This window comes from Cuculus canorus, chromosome 13, assembly GCF_017976375.1.
Source record: "Cuculus canorus isolate bCucCan1 chromosome 13, bCucCan1.pri, whole genome shotgun sequence".
Taxonomy (NCBI): Eukaryota; Metazoa; Chordata; class Aves; order Cuculiformes; family Cuculidae; genus Cuculus; species Cuculus canorus.
In genome coordinates, this window is record NC_071413.1 from 925,893 (window position 1) to 940,473 (window position 14,581).

General features: G+C 46.8%; 1 protein-coding gene across 8 annotated transcripts in view; it reads left to right on the top strand.

Annotated features, from left to right (window-relative positions):
* The first annotated feature begins 472 nt into the window (after nt 1-472).
* The window catches only part of ZNF536 (zinc finger protein 536), a 334,254-nt gene continuing 320,145 nt past the window's right edge, over nt 473-14,581 (top strand). For 4 of the 8 annotated variants that reach the window (XM_054078966.1, XM_054078960.1, XM_054078968.1 and 1 more), the window contains exon 1: nt 991-1,193. The gene's annotated coding sequence lies outside the window, so the exon portion shown is untranslated. Of the gene's footprint in view, nt 588-990; nt 1,194-1,981; nt 2,043-14,581 lie in introns of those variants that run through there. The other 4 variants (XM_054078961.1, XM_054078965.1, XM_054078962.1 and 1 more) reach the window with 4 other exon arrangements.

A 14,581-nucleotide genomic window follows, 5' to 3' on the forward strand; every position in this document is an offset into this window, starting at 1 on the left:
TCTCCCCGCTTTGTAGAAACACAACCTATTTCACCAGTCACATTTGCACCTTGTTTGCTCGGTTATATATTATTTACTAAATCGTCGCCCTGCGGATAAACCTTGTAAAGTTGCTTTAAAAAAGTTATTTGTTTGATAATTAAGTCCTGAAAACCCATCGTTTAATGATTATTCCGAACCCATAAGGCAGAGAACCTCCATGACGTTTTTCTCTAAGTTTAATTACCGTATGCTAATTTCCTTGCCTACTACGTGATTAATTAAAATCATATTTTCATAATCATTTGGCACTAGTATTGTTTTAGAATTATCATGATCCCCTAAATAGCGTATGTAAATAAAGTCGGCTCTAATGGAAAGAATCAGAATGCAACGCCGAGGACCTTTATGTGTTTGTGTGCATGCGATTGGCAACATAACTGGCTTATTTACATTAAATACGCCACAAGGTTACAGTGCAGATCAACGTCACTTTATCGCTGATTACTTCTCTTAACCGGCGGAGCGGTGCCTCCCGCTCGGCGCTCGCGGCGGGAGTTTGCCCGTCTCCCCCCGCGGGGCCGCACTTCGCTCCGTGCGGGGCGCAGGTAAGCGGGGGGGGGGGGGGGGGGGGGGGCGGGGGGGGGGCGCGGGACGCGGGGCGCGATGCGGAGCGCGATCCGCGCGCTGTTTACACGGGCTCAAGGTCACGACCAAGCCGCGCCGTGTTAAATGGTTTCTTAGTTGCGAGACGGGGAGGAGGGAGATGAGAGAGGGGGGAAGAAAAATGGACGATGGCAGCCCGTTCTTTGTAGATGATTCTATCAAGGGTTGAGCTGCGGGCTCATCAAAGCTCGGTGCCGCAAGAGCCATCCAGTTATCCAGTTATCCAGTTATCCAGTTATCCAGTTGCTGCGAATTATGCCAAGACGACAATGGAGTTGCTTTTTTTTTTTTTTTTAACGGTACAATGCATTTCACCTACCAGATAGGGGGAGTGCGCGGCGGGCGATGGGGATGGCGGGTGATGTTGGGTGATCGGGAGGGGGCGGCGGTGCGGGGCGAGCGCCCGGGATGCGGCGGGAGCGGCGGGAGCGCCCGGCCCCGCGCGGCCCCGCACCTCGGGCATGTGGAGCCGCTCCGCCGCGCGCAGCCCGCTGCAGCGCTCCCCGCGCGGGCCGGAGTTGCCGCCGCGCTCCGCCTGAAATTTTAAGGTAAGGAAGACAATGGTGAAAAAAAAAAAAAAAAAGGCAAAAAACAACAAACAGGAAAAAAAAAAAAAGGTTTGTTTGTTTTTTGGTGGTGTTTTTTTTTTTTTTTTTTTTTTTTAAGGATCCGGGAGGCTCCCGGGAGGCATCAAAGAGGCTCCAAACTCGGTCCGGAGTGTGGTTTTTTTCTTTTTGCTTTTTTAAAAAATTTATTATTATTTCTTTTTAATCATCGCGACGGGGCCTGCGTTTTCCACCGTGATTAAAAAAATACAGTATAATTAAATATCCATAGCAGTGACGTTTGCAAGCAGGGCTGTCAGGGGAAAAGCAGAAAATAATGAAAGGAGCGGAGAAGCCATTGAATGGCGCTATAGAACTTAGCCTGAAGAAAAAACCCTTACGGTTTTTTTTTTTTTTTTTTTTCTTTTCGCTCTTTCTCCCTCGTTTCTTCCCCGAACCGTTACTTCCCAGCCGGGGCCGGGGGGGGGGGTCCGCGCTGCCGGGGCCGCAGCCCCAAAACCTGCCCCTCAACTCCCACCAAACTTTCTTTGATGCTTTCTTTTTTGTTGTTTTAAAGGCAGCAAACTTTGCCGAAGTGACTTTAAAACGCAGCTTTCCCCCCCCCTCAACCCCTCCTCCCTCCGTCTCGCTGTATAATTTATAAACTCGGGTTCTTTTATTATTGCTATTATTTTTATTTATTTATTTTTTTAAATCAAAGTTAGCTGATGCATTCCATGTGTCAAACTTGTGAGATTCAAGTGCCTCGGAGACCTGCCATTTTGTGCTCTAATCGACCTCTTATGAATAGGAGCCGTGCATAATGCTGCGAGGAGCGGGGCTGACATTCAAGTAGGCACTAAATGTCAGGGCAGGGCTGAGCCCCGGGGGGGAGCGGGGCGGCACCTGCCCCGCCGCGGCGCCCGCGGCCGCCAACGGGTTAACGGCGAGACTAACTTCGCGGCGGCCGCGGGAGGTGGGGACGGCGGGAGCGTCCGCGGGTGCGGAGCGGGATGGGGGGGAGGACGAGAGCTTCTTTGATGCTGGGTAGGAAAGAATCCAGGTTTTAATGCGCCCATCTGTTGCAGTTTGGGAAATAATTATTGGGGGGGGGGGGGCGGGAGGAAAGCGGTGCCGCTTGTGAACTTCAACGCAAAATTAAAAGGGTGGCACCGATTTCGGGTTTGGGTTTTGGGGGATTTTTTTTTTTTTTTTTTTTTTTTTTTGCCGGTGGGTCCGCGCTCCGTGAGAAAAGTTGAGTTGTGCGGGTGCGGGGCTTGCGCGGGTGCGGAGGGCTCCGGCGGGCGCTGCTGGGCGGCGGGGGGTGCGGGCACTGCCCGGGGGGTGCGGGCATCGCTGGGACGTTCAGGCATTGCAAGGGGGGTGCAGGCATCGGCCGGGGGCTGCGGGCATTGCTCTGGGGTGCAGGCATTGCTGGGAGGCTCAGGCATTGCAAGGGGGGGTGCAGGCATTGCAAGGGGGGTGCAGGCATTGGCCGAGGGGTGCAGGCATTGCTGGGAGGCTCAGGCATTGCAAGGGGGGGGGTGCAGGCATTGCAAGGGGGGTGCAGGCATTGGCCGAGGGGTGCAGGCATTGCTGGGAGGCTCAGGCATTGCAAGGGGGGGTGCAGGCATTGGCCGAGGGCTGTAGGCATTGGCCGAGGGGTGCAGGCATTGCTGGGAGGCTCAGGCATTGCAAAGGGGGTGCAGGCATTGGCCGGGGGCTGCGGGCATTGCTCTGGGATGCAGGCACTGGCCGAGGGGTGCAGGAATTGCTCTGGGGTGCAGGCACTGGCCGGGGGGTGCAGGCATTGCTGGGAGGCTCAGGCATTGCAAGGGGGTGCAGGCACCGGCCGGGGGCTGTGCAGGCGCTGTCCCGGGGGGTGCGGGCATTGCTGGGGTGCAGGCGCTGTCCCGGGGTTCGTTCCGGCGGTGCCGGCGGGGCTGCGCCCCCCCCCGTGCAGTTTAGAGCGGATCCAACAGGGGCCGCGTTTGCTGAGCGCATCGGCCCCGCGGAGCCGCCGGCAGCGCCCGCTCCGCTCGAAAGAGACTATTTTAAGTGTCATAATTAAGTTTAGAAGCCTTGTTTGGGCTCATTCACCGCTCGAAATAAAAAGGACCGGGCTGCTTTTAGACCCTTTCTGAAGGGGCTGGCGAAGCGCCGCTGCACGTTCGCTTGGAGAAGAATGTTTTCTTTTCCAGTTTAATATTAGAAACTATATTTTTACTTGTTTAAACCGGATTTGATTATTCCTGTGGAGGTTTTTTTTCCTTCTCCCCCCCATCACTCCAATCTTTGTTCATTGTTCATTGACTGTGGAGGCTGCTTAAATGCACGGAGCGAGGGGGGAGGCCCCCGAGCCGGTTTGATGTTGAAATAGTAAACCTGAATGGCTGGAAAAGTGGACATTGCAGCTTTAATTAACTTCAAGATGCTTCGGCGAGGACCAGAACGTAGTAGTGACGTTGCCTCATAAATCTGTCCAGTACAGTGCATCGCATTGAACTATTACTGTATCACCGTCACGTTGAATATTCACCACCTTATCCGCCAGCAGATTTGCATAATTGGAGGTTTGTTTTTTTTTTAAATGAACCTTGTTTGCAAAAAATATCCAAACTAAACCAAAAAAAACCCAAAAGCCCGAGTGAAAACCGCGGCGATCTGCAATGATTGTAAAGAGTTCAAACATATCCGAAAAGTAAGTGACCTGCATCAGTACATCAATAGGTTAAGTGCAAATAAGATGAGAAGTGCTTCTGAAAGCTGTACATTCCCTGGGCGGTCTCTGGGGTTATTTCTCAATAGCGGGATTTTTCTGTAGCCTCAGGGATTTTAGGTTTTCTGTCTGCTTTCATAACTTTTTCCCTCGCAGCCGCGCCGGGAGGTGAGGCTCTCGCCGCGGGGCTGGCGGGGATGGCCGAGGGCTTTGCAGGCGCTGCCGTCCGAGTCGTGCGGGAGGGAGACGCGCCGCGCTGTTGTTCCTCATCACCGAGCGGATCCTCACCATTATTCACAGATCGCGTGTGTTGTGCTTAAAAAAATCGACTGAGCCGGCGGAGCGGTTACTTCCCAAACCCCGGAGGCGCCTCGTTTTAGCGTCCCCTCCGCGTGCGGCCCCGGGCGGGGACGGCGGGAGGGCAGTGCCGGGGGGGCACCGGCGGGCTCGGCGGGCGCCTGCCCGGTGTGCCCGGCTATGGCAGCGCTGGCGTCCTGATCCTTGACAAACGCGAGCACTAGGAATTAACTTTTCTTCCCTGTAGATCAAGCACCGTGGCTTTGCGGCTTAGGGATGGAGCAGCAGCGCTTTGACAGATGACTTTGAACCTGCAGGGTTCTGCCTCGGTCCCCCTCCTTCTGCCTCGGTCTCCCCTTTCTTCTTCCGCCTCCGTTCCCCTTCCTTCTTCTGCCTCGACCCCCTTCTGTCTCTGCGCCCCTTCCTTTCTGCCTCTGTGCCCCCTTCTGCTTCTGCCTCGCCCCCCCTCTGCCTGCCCCCCCGGACCCGCCGTGCCCCCCCCGGACCCGCCGTGCCCCCCCGGTCCCGCCGTGCCCCCCAGCGCGTTGGGCCCTGAGCCGCGGAGCTGCTCGGCGCGCGTCGCTCCCACCGACCCCAGCGGGTGCTCAGCAGCGCTGAGGATCGGGCCCTGAGCTCAGGCAGCACCTCCTGCTTTTTTTTTTTTTTTCTTTTGCTTGTTTGGCTTATTTTTCATTATTATTTTCCAGCTAAAGTGGGATCTGTGATTTCTAGTCATTATAAAAACATTTGTAAACAGCCCGAGATGTTTGCCCTCCTCTCTTCTGTTTTTTCCCTTTCTGGTGTCCTTATTTTTAATTTCACTTTTAATTCGTCTCCTAGTGGACGTGCTGGTGATCTTGAGGAGGAAAGAATCATAAATGAGTTGTTTAAAGTTTTCAGCGTGTAGAGAAGCAGCGGTCCCCGGCGCGGGGACAAAGTGCGGAGAGCCGCTGGCGGTCAGGAGGTGCGCGGGGGCTGTGCAGCTCCTAAACCCTGCGACGGGGGCACCTTCTCCCGGCTGCTCTGTCTTCAGGTTTTGCTTGTGACTTTGAATTTCTATCGCTGCAGGTAAAAGAGATTTAATATGATTTTTTTTTTTTTTTTAAAGCGCCAGTGGCTTAAACTTTGTTTTCATTTGCTGTTTGAACGATGACAATTAACAGCTGCAGATGGAGGAGAGGTTTGTCTCTCGGTTCCACTGGCAGAGGACGTATCTGAAATATTTGCATGCTAAAGCTGTGTTCTGCAAATGAGGTCCCGGAGATAGAAATTGCTGTGATGGAAATACTGTATTAAACCACTTTTAATAAATTGACTGACTTTATCAGTTGTAAAGAAGAAAAACAAGGAATTGTTCTCCGGGCTTTTTGACTTCTGAACATATTTGAGCTCTAATACTCTGCGAGTTGTCTGGCACTGTCCTCGCTGTAGACTTTTATATAATGAAGAGGCTGATTGTCATATTTCTATCCACGCTGGAGGCCAATAACCCAACCCATTCATTATCAGAAGAGAGTAGCCTGGAAGTTGCGACATCGGGACCACTGTTTTGCTCGCAGCCATGAAGACAGCGCTGAGATCAGGAATCGTGATCCACAGTTCAGAAAGCTGACACGTTAGGTGTTTACCCACCATGGCAGCTTTAGGTGGCCAAAGAGGTTTGCCTTAGCACAGATGTAGAAAACGCACTAGTCCGTTCATATGGGCTGTGCTTATTCCCTGGCAAGCACGAGTTTCATCAAGTGTCAGAAAATCAGTAGAAGTCATTTTTCCAAATGTTGATTTTTGCTTAAAGTTGACTTTGAATTGCACAGGTGTTTTTAGAGTGCTTTGACTGGAGGAAAAAAAAAAAAGGCATAGAAAAAGTGCATGGATTTATGTGAATTTCATAAAAAATGGAGGGAAAAAAAGCCATGCATAGTTTTATTTTACTAGTTTGAATGAGGACAATTAAAGCTTTTTATTATCTTCTGAGTTAGTGTGTTTTAATAGGATTTTAAAGTAAAATTTAAATTTTAATCTCTGAATTTCTCTCAGATGCCAGAGTAGGTGTATATTGGCTCTTCAAAATGCTAAAAGCAGTGTGATCTTGCAAAGCCATTTTCCTATTCTCTCATTCACACCTTGCATTTTTTGCCTTATTCTTTACCCCCTCTTCTTTGAGGCATTTTGTGTGTCTGTTTCAGAGATGCAAACAGTTTGGGATTCAGGGAAGAACATGGATGAAAATACAGAATATGTATTCTCTCTTTTGTAGAAACATGGATAAACTTATTTCTGGCAACTGTAGCTGGACCCCCAGATTTCTCCAGTGAAGCCACTCTGGGCACAGATGTTCACAGAAGGGGAAAAAAGGATGAGCTACTGAAAGAAAATATGTAAAAGTAAAATAATTCTGAGATGCTTAATTTGGTGCTCTTAGGGTTATTGTGCGGTTCCAGCTTCCACTTGTGTGGCCGACTGCAGAGTATGAACTTTTTCTGACCAAATCACTGCTCAGAGTTGGCCTCAGATAGAAACAAGTGAAAATTGTAATGAGCTGATGGGTGAACGTGAAATAACTGAGTAGCGTCTGTCGGAATATGAGTGAATCACAGTAACTGCTGTGACATTTTCACTCCTGTTGGCAGGTTAAGCAATGAAGGCAAGCACTGAGTGAGAGACTTGAAGCATCTTTTCAGAGGGAGCAGAGATCCAGATCAGGAAGGAGCCACGGGAACTGTTAGCAAGGGAGGATTTGGGCTGCCTCTGCCCAACTGCACCAGCGCTGTGACTAAACGTGCTCCCAGAGGGAAGATTCTTCCCGTATTCTGAATTTGGCACCTTTCCCTTATATTTAAATTTGCTCTAATTTTCAGGTGCATCTTACTAGATAACCAGATGCATCAAAAAAAGCCAAAGAATTATAGAGTAATTATAATTAGCCTCGTTGTCTGTGTTTTATAAATCAGAAGAGGCGGCCTTGAAAGTATTTTGAAGTCACTGTTTTTTAGAGGTCTTAATCTAAATTCTCCATGTGAGATTGTTTTTAAAAGGAATGGGTTCATCAGGTCAAGTTGAACTATATTAAAGACAAACAATTTTGTTACAATCTGACTGTTTTAAACACAGATGAAGAAGACAGAACTGAAAGAGCCACAGCAGCCTTGGTGTCTGTTCTGTGCTCATTGTGCATTGCAGTATTCCAGACTCCTATAACCAAAAGTGAAAATAGGGAATTCCTTCGTTACAAATGTTTGTCGTGTTATGAGGAAAGCGGCGCTGCCCATGGTGGTGGGACCTGAGCAGAGTTCTGCAGGTAGCAGTGCCTGAAAATAGCAGCCGTGGCTTTGGTAGCGCTCCCGCCGTTGGGGCGAGGCACAGGGCGAGTGTCTTCAACGCAGGCGCTCGGGTCTGATCCGTTGGTGTTAAACCGTCCAGCTGCAGGTGTCGGCCTCGCAGAGGGAGCGAGCGCTTGCTGGGAGGGTGGAGGGCCATGGAGATAGCAGGCAGAGTTTATCCCAGGTGGGCTTCCCACAGGGCCAGGGAAAGGCTCCTTGGGAGAAATGGGGCTCTGTCTTGGTTTTGTCAACGGGAGAAGCAAGAGACGGGGACGAGGAGATTGTGAGCCGGCTTTCAGCCCACAGCCCGTGTGGGGCGCTGGCCGTGGGGGCTGCCCACGCCCCTGTTCTGCATCAGGGTGGCCAGGGATGTCCCGAGGAACCTTCCTTTCCATCAGCCTCAGGTGGGGCAGGGAGTCACAGCGCAGAGGGATAAATGGCTGTCCCGCTGCTTCCTTTTATAAAAGCTTGTTTCAGCCTTCATGTGAATTTTGTTATGGTTTCTTAGATGTCATTTTTTTGTAACTGTGATGAGTGCTGATACAAACTTTTCCTCCTTTTTCGTGCCTTTGGGATATTCTGGCGCAGTCTCTGTGGTTCTTTCTGAGGAGGATGGGAGCCCTGTTGAGCTCATCCGTGCTGTGGAGGGGTTGCTGTCGGGGACCACAGCTATGTGGATGGCTTCCTCTGTACTTGTGGCCCCCGCTGGCCTGGGAGTAAGCCCTGCGAAGCCGTGCGATAGCGTCGAGCTGGGTTGCCAGCCTGGCCTTAGAGTTATTTTTCTAACTGTAGCACATTGCATGAATGTTGTTTTACTTCACTCTCCTGAACTGGTGCCCGTGGATTTGTGCAGCCCTTGGTGCCATCACTCTTGACGTGGGACAGCTCTGGTGGGTACAGATAGCGATAGGTCCCTTTAATCTGAAATTTATAAAAGCACGAGTAAATAAGACACTCAAGCAGAATTACTTCATGCAAAGTATAATAAACATGTGGAATAAATTACCTGCAAGGAAAGCATGAATGAATTCAGGGGAAGCTTAGGTTTGTTGTTTGAGAAGGAGCATGTGAGAGTTACGGTGAAGAAAGCGAGGAGGTGTAAAGTCAGGTTTCTGTTACCAAAGGATGTTCATTTCCTGATGTTCCTTTTGATAGCTCTGTATGGATGGGTTCCATTTTATGCTTGTGTGCGTTTCCAACATTTCCTTTCTAGATCTACAGGTGTTTTTTCTTCAGGGCAGTGCAACATTTTGGTGTTGATAACAGCTTTATTCCGGGGGTTGATGTGAGAGTAAAGTGTTGGAAGTGAATTAGGGAGAAATCTTGCTTTGTCTGGCTTTAGTTTATAGTTGACGGGAGATCAGAAACTGTCTTCTGCTCTAGTGACCAAGAATTTCTGACAGGTGTTTGCCCCGGTTCTACCATATCAGTGCTGGATCACTTCTGAAAAACTCTGCATGTAGACAAAACACTCTGTTTTTTATTATTTCTCAAGGGTTTGCATGAATGTTTTCATGGGTTTTACTCGATGTGATGACTTCTGAGTTTTTTGAGTGTCAAAGTTTGACTCGATGTTGGAAAGCAACACTACTTTTGAAGCTGCTGCTACAGGTGGCTTTTCACCGGACCTTTGTTTTGTTGGAATATATCCTCCATTTTTGAGGAAAATGATGATTTTCCTCAGAGGAAAGTGCATAAAGGCTAAGCAAAATTTTGGTCGATTTTGATGTGATTTCTAGGACTCAGTCCTGCTCCTCTTATTTCAGTGGGGGTAGAACTGAGTTAGAAGGTAAAACTTCCCTTCCATACCAGGCGAGTCCCACGTGATTCCTAGTTCCACTATAAATACATTGTGTAACCCCACTGTTTGTAAAATCAGTGGAAAGGCTGATGTTCTCCAAAAGAGATACTGATTAAATTTTTTCTTGTTTCATTATTTCAAGTGCAAAAAGAAACCCAGCCTTTTCAGTTTAAAAAATTGCAAAGGTTACAGGCTACCCAAAATTGAAATGTATAATAAAATGACTACTTATTACCTTTTTAAGAGATCTCTCCTTCATTGATTCGATGAGATTTTGCCATAGGAGTGTAATTCCTCTTAAGGCTAATAAAATAATGAGTAGGAGATAACCCAGCATCTTTATTAGTACCACAATACTAGCTAACAAAACGCCCTTGATTGAATTTCACCATAGTATTTCTTCTAAAACAGCTTAGATATTTTAAGATATTCCTTGTTGTTTTGAAGAGCGAATGTCCAAACATCTGTCTTTTACTTGAATAAACAAAGCTATATGCATGTGTATGTGATAAATAGAGATGCTGTTAGGTAAACGAGCAGTAGGAGATCCACAACCACTTGTGGACTGTAGTTTAACTGTTGCTTGTTTGAGAGTCTTTGGCACCCTAGGTGCTAGCCTGGTATAGAAGTATAGTTCTGGCCAGAACTAGCTGGAATTTTCTCATTGCGGTTGAAAAATGCGTGTTCATTAGTTTGCATCAACATGCTGCATCTTTGAAGGATTTCTCAGATCCACAATTGAGTTTCTGCTCAAAATGAAAGAGTTGCATCTCTGCACTTTATTATGTACTGGTGATTATGAAATGCACCTGGGTCACTGGAGAGCTGCATTCAGATCCTTCCTCGCATATATGATTGGAATCGGCTTCTTAAAATCAAGCTTCTCACATCCCAGGTGAGTGCTCTAATCACCATGCTTTGGCTCTTCCTGGGTGGGTCTGTTTAAGTTCCTGCTGCAGGGTATTCCAATTTAAATAATTGCTTAATTATTCCATGGGTCAGAAGAGGGCTGACTCTTGCCTTCAGCACTTAAGTGTGATGTGAGAGACTGTCTCCAGCTTCGTTCTGTTGTGGAGTCCCGCAGCTTGTGCTCCTGACTGTGATGTGGTGAGAGCCTTCATGTTCTTAATGTTGTCTTGCTAGTGCTTTCTTTTGAAAAGTTGCTGAAAGTATTGAGTTAATCCCAGTGGGGAATGAGGAAATTCTGAAACCTTCAAAAGATTTGTGACACGGGAAAATTGTTCCTTACTCAGCTTTATACCTTTCTCATCAAGGCTGTAAAGCAGTGATTAGAAAAGTAAGTTGGTGATGGGGCACGTCTTGGCAATCCAAAGAGTTTTCATCTCAAAATGGAGTTTGGTTGTCATCATTTTGTTCAGTGGATGATGTGTTTGAACAGAAGCTGCAAGTTGATTCCTTCGTCCCCCTGAGCACTCTTGGAGGTGCAACAAGAGCAGGATTAGACCTTTCTGCCACAGGCACCTTGGCTGGGCATGCAGTGCAGAGGGTGTCGATGGTGTTCTCTGTGGTTGTACTGTGTGGCGGAGCGAAGTACAACATAAATGTTGGGATTCCTTAAATGGGAGAGGGAAAAAAAAGTCTTAATCTGTAGGAGGGGGATCCACAAAGGGAGGAAACCCTTCTTTCCTTAGAGACAGAAATACTCATTCTGATTGCTTCTGTCTCCTCTTTCATTCTTAACTTCTCTGGCAGTACAACTCTGGCAGATCCCATGCTGTATTGGTTGGTTCCCCTTCTGGCTGCTCTGCAACAGTGATGGATGGGAGCCAAGGGAATAAATATAGCTCTGAGTTCCAGTAGTAACCCCCTGCCAGACTTCTACACAGAAACCTGGGAGGTCACAGCAGGGAGAGGGAATGGGTGATATGGAGTTTAGGAGCGCTTAGATCTGACTCCTTCAGTGAAGAGTGTTCCTGTGGTCCCAGAGGAGAGGGAAAGGTGCTACAGGACACCACTTCTGCCCTCGTTTCCATGCAGAATGAAGGGATCTGTAGATGCATTTCAGAAGCGGTTACCATTGGCTGTGCGGTTTCCATCAGAGTTTATTAAATGTGAACATTTTTTATATGAAAAATAACTTCACCATTTTGTTATTTCCTTTTACGTATTTCACTCTGGTTGGAAAAATGAAATCAATCTAGTCAGCTTTTCATCAGTTTCTCTTTGGCTGTCACGCAGTTGCACAATGCTGCAGTGCTTGGCTAGCAAAACTGTTTACAACAAAAAATTGTTTTCAATGGGATTAAAAAAAGAATCATGGAAACATTTTTATTGGTCTTCAATTTTTGTGCAACTTTGATTTATATAAGATCTGAACTACAGCAATGGTGTTTCTCTAAGTCGATCTTAAGAAATATATACAGTGTTTTTCTGTGTATTTTAAACTGTAGTCAGGACTCTACCCTCTGTCATAATGGAACAAGAAATGGTGGCCAGAATATTTCTTGGGAGCAGATTCAAAGTCCATGGAAATCCATGAGCATCTTGTAGTTGACTTTCAAAGGTTTGAGCTCAGCCCCTTAACCTCCATGCAAATACCTGTTGTAGTTGGGTTAAACTATTATAATCGTTTAGAACTGCTCTGAGTTGATCTCTGATGTAGCAGTGCTGTGAGACTTTTCCCCTACAGCTGAGGGGGATTTGGGGTTGTGTCTGCACCCTGGGCGTACCCTTCCTGCTGCTGGTACCCGCAGAACTTTTACACATCACGAATGTATAAAATTGGGTCCTTGGCAGGTTAATCATAGTAAAATCCTGGGAATAAAATATTGGCTGACAGTTCCTTTGCGTGAAATCTCTTAAATTCTCTTTTAAAAAGCATTTGTGATGAGTGAGTTTGGATTTTAGTTTATTTTCCTTTACAGTACAAGTGCCAAAGAGGTGGGGGTGGCCCAAATTAGTGGCTGTTGATGCTCCTTTAGGAATATTTGGCCTTGGGCAATCTGAGGAGGTGTTGTGCCTCACCAGGGGCTTCTGCCCCAGTAACTGAGGGGTCTTAGGCACCCAGATCTTCCCCGCTTGTTTCCCGCTCTGCCAGACTTTGTCTTCATTGGTGTCACTCGGCTGCCACCACAAACCTATTGCATAGGGGAGAAATGGGGACCTGCAGGTACCTCTTGAGAAGTTAGAGCCCGTCTCATGAAGAGTCATGAGTTTCCCACGCTGTAAATACTGCTGCAGTGCTTTTATGATGAGCATTCAGCACCAAGTTCACTAATCGAAGACCTTCATGAATGTTGTAAAGGTCCGCTTAATAGATTCAGTATCTTGTTTTTGGGTGTGAGCTGGGTGAGTCAAATGTACCTTGCTTCTGCTCGAGGTCATCATCACACAAGCAAAAAAAAATACTGCTTGATAAATATGATATCTCAGCCTCTTTCAGACCCCAACTGTTGATTGGCTACTCACACGTCACAATTCCAGCTCATTGATCTCACCGTATTAACCTTTTACTTACCAAATACAGCCTATACAGTGGATTCAAACCCACTATTAAATTAGACATAACTTGTGTTTGTTGAGATCTCTTTCCACAACAGAAATTATTATCAGGCGGCCGTTCTGTGACATTGCAAAAGGTGTTGTGATTTATGGTTCATATTTTTAATAAAGCCGTCTGGCTTTGATAACGGTTCACACGTGCACAGTCCGTAACGCACTGCAGTCTTCAGTTCACCCTGCTGCTCGGGTGAACATCCACAGTAGATTTGGTGCCTCTGTAAACACAGTCTGGCCAGTCCATAGTCGTCAACCACATGACGTTTCGTCGGGTACCTTTTTCAGAAGATATCGATGTTTTTAATCAGATGGGGACTGTTTTTCTGGGTGTGCTTTGCTTTGGCGAGATTTTCTGTTGGGGGATTGGGCTTTTGAAGATGTGTTTCATATGTTGGAGTCAAATAAAATACTACCTAGCTGAGCAAAAGAGCCTCTCTTTTATGTTGATTCTTTACAAGTAGAGATTTACAAATAAGTCCTCAGTTTTTATTGTTGCTTGTTGCTATAACACGTCATATATCTCTTACTAATTTTGCTTTTATTCTTGCTTTAATAATATTTATTATGGAACAAATGTTTTGTTATTTAAAAAAATCATGGTACAGTTTTACAGTTTCCGATTTTGTTCATGAAAATACCCCTGAATTTTTTTAGCATGGCAGTAATCTCTCAGCGTTTCTCTGCTGCTGGTGCTCTGTACAAAACAGAGCAGACCAGAGCGAAGCTGAAAGACAAGTGCTGGCTTTCAGCATGGTCTCAGCTACATCTGTGTGCACCGGAGCAGGAGTCTGACTACAAAAACTGCTCTCGGGGTCTCACTGTGGGCACTAGGGGAACACGTCAGGAGAAGCAAGGCTGGCGGATCCAGCCAGGAGTACTGCACGTGGCTTTTCAAGCTGGGTTTGAAGACAGCTTTATCTCCTTTGATAATCTCCTCTGTTTTGGAACAGGAAAGTCGTTAAAAAATAAAGGGGGGGTGGAGCCTGTTGAACTCTTTCCATCCTCTGTAAGGATGTTTTGTACAGCTGTGTTCAGAAAGCATCATCTCTGTAAGATGGAAGCTGGCCTGGTTAAACTGAAGATTCTGCTAGGCTTGGAAACACTTTGTACCTTCTTCTGGGTCCTAGGTATTTCTCGGCAGCCTGCTCGCACAGAGTAGCGTTTGCTCCCCTCAGTTACTTCCATTTAGGAATTGCCCCCTGTTGAGATCGTTGTTTAGTACGAGGGCAGCTTTTATGTGTTGAGTAGGGATCATTTATTTCTATAGAAATAAGGGGAGTTAACAGCATTGCACAATCAATATGCAAAACCCTACCAAGATAATTTGTATCTAAATGTGAACAACATTAATTCTAACCAATATTCAGCCATTATTTAGTTCCCATTATTTAGTTCAATCATTGCTGGACATCCAGGTTAAGAAGGCTCTTCTAACTTATTGCTTTATTATCAATGATATTGCCAATGCTTAAACCCTTCGATTAGGTAATCCAGGTACTGATTATTCTATTAGGGCTTGCTGCTCTCCAGTGGAAGTCCGTAGTGGAACACCTATTGCCTGGTGCCCTGTCTTCCTGTGAGCAGGTGTATGCCGTTTGTCAAAGGCACAAGGAGAACATAAGTAATAATTACTGAAAAATAGTAATTTATAGGATGCTCACATGTCTAATAGCTGCACGAGATGAAGGTACCTGTAGAAGGAATAAATATGCTTATCTCTGAGAAACTGGTATGA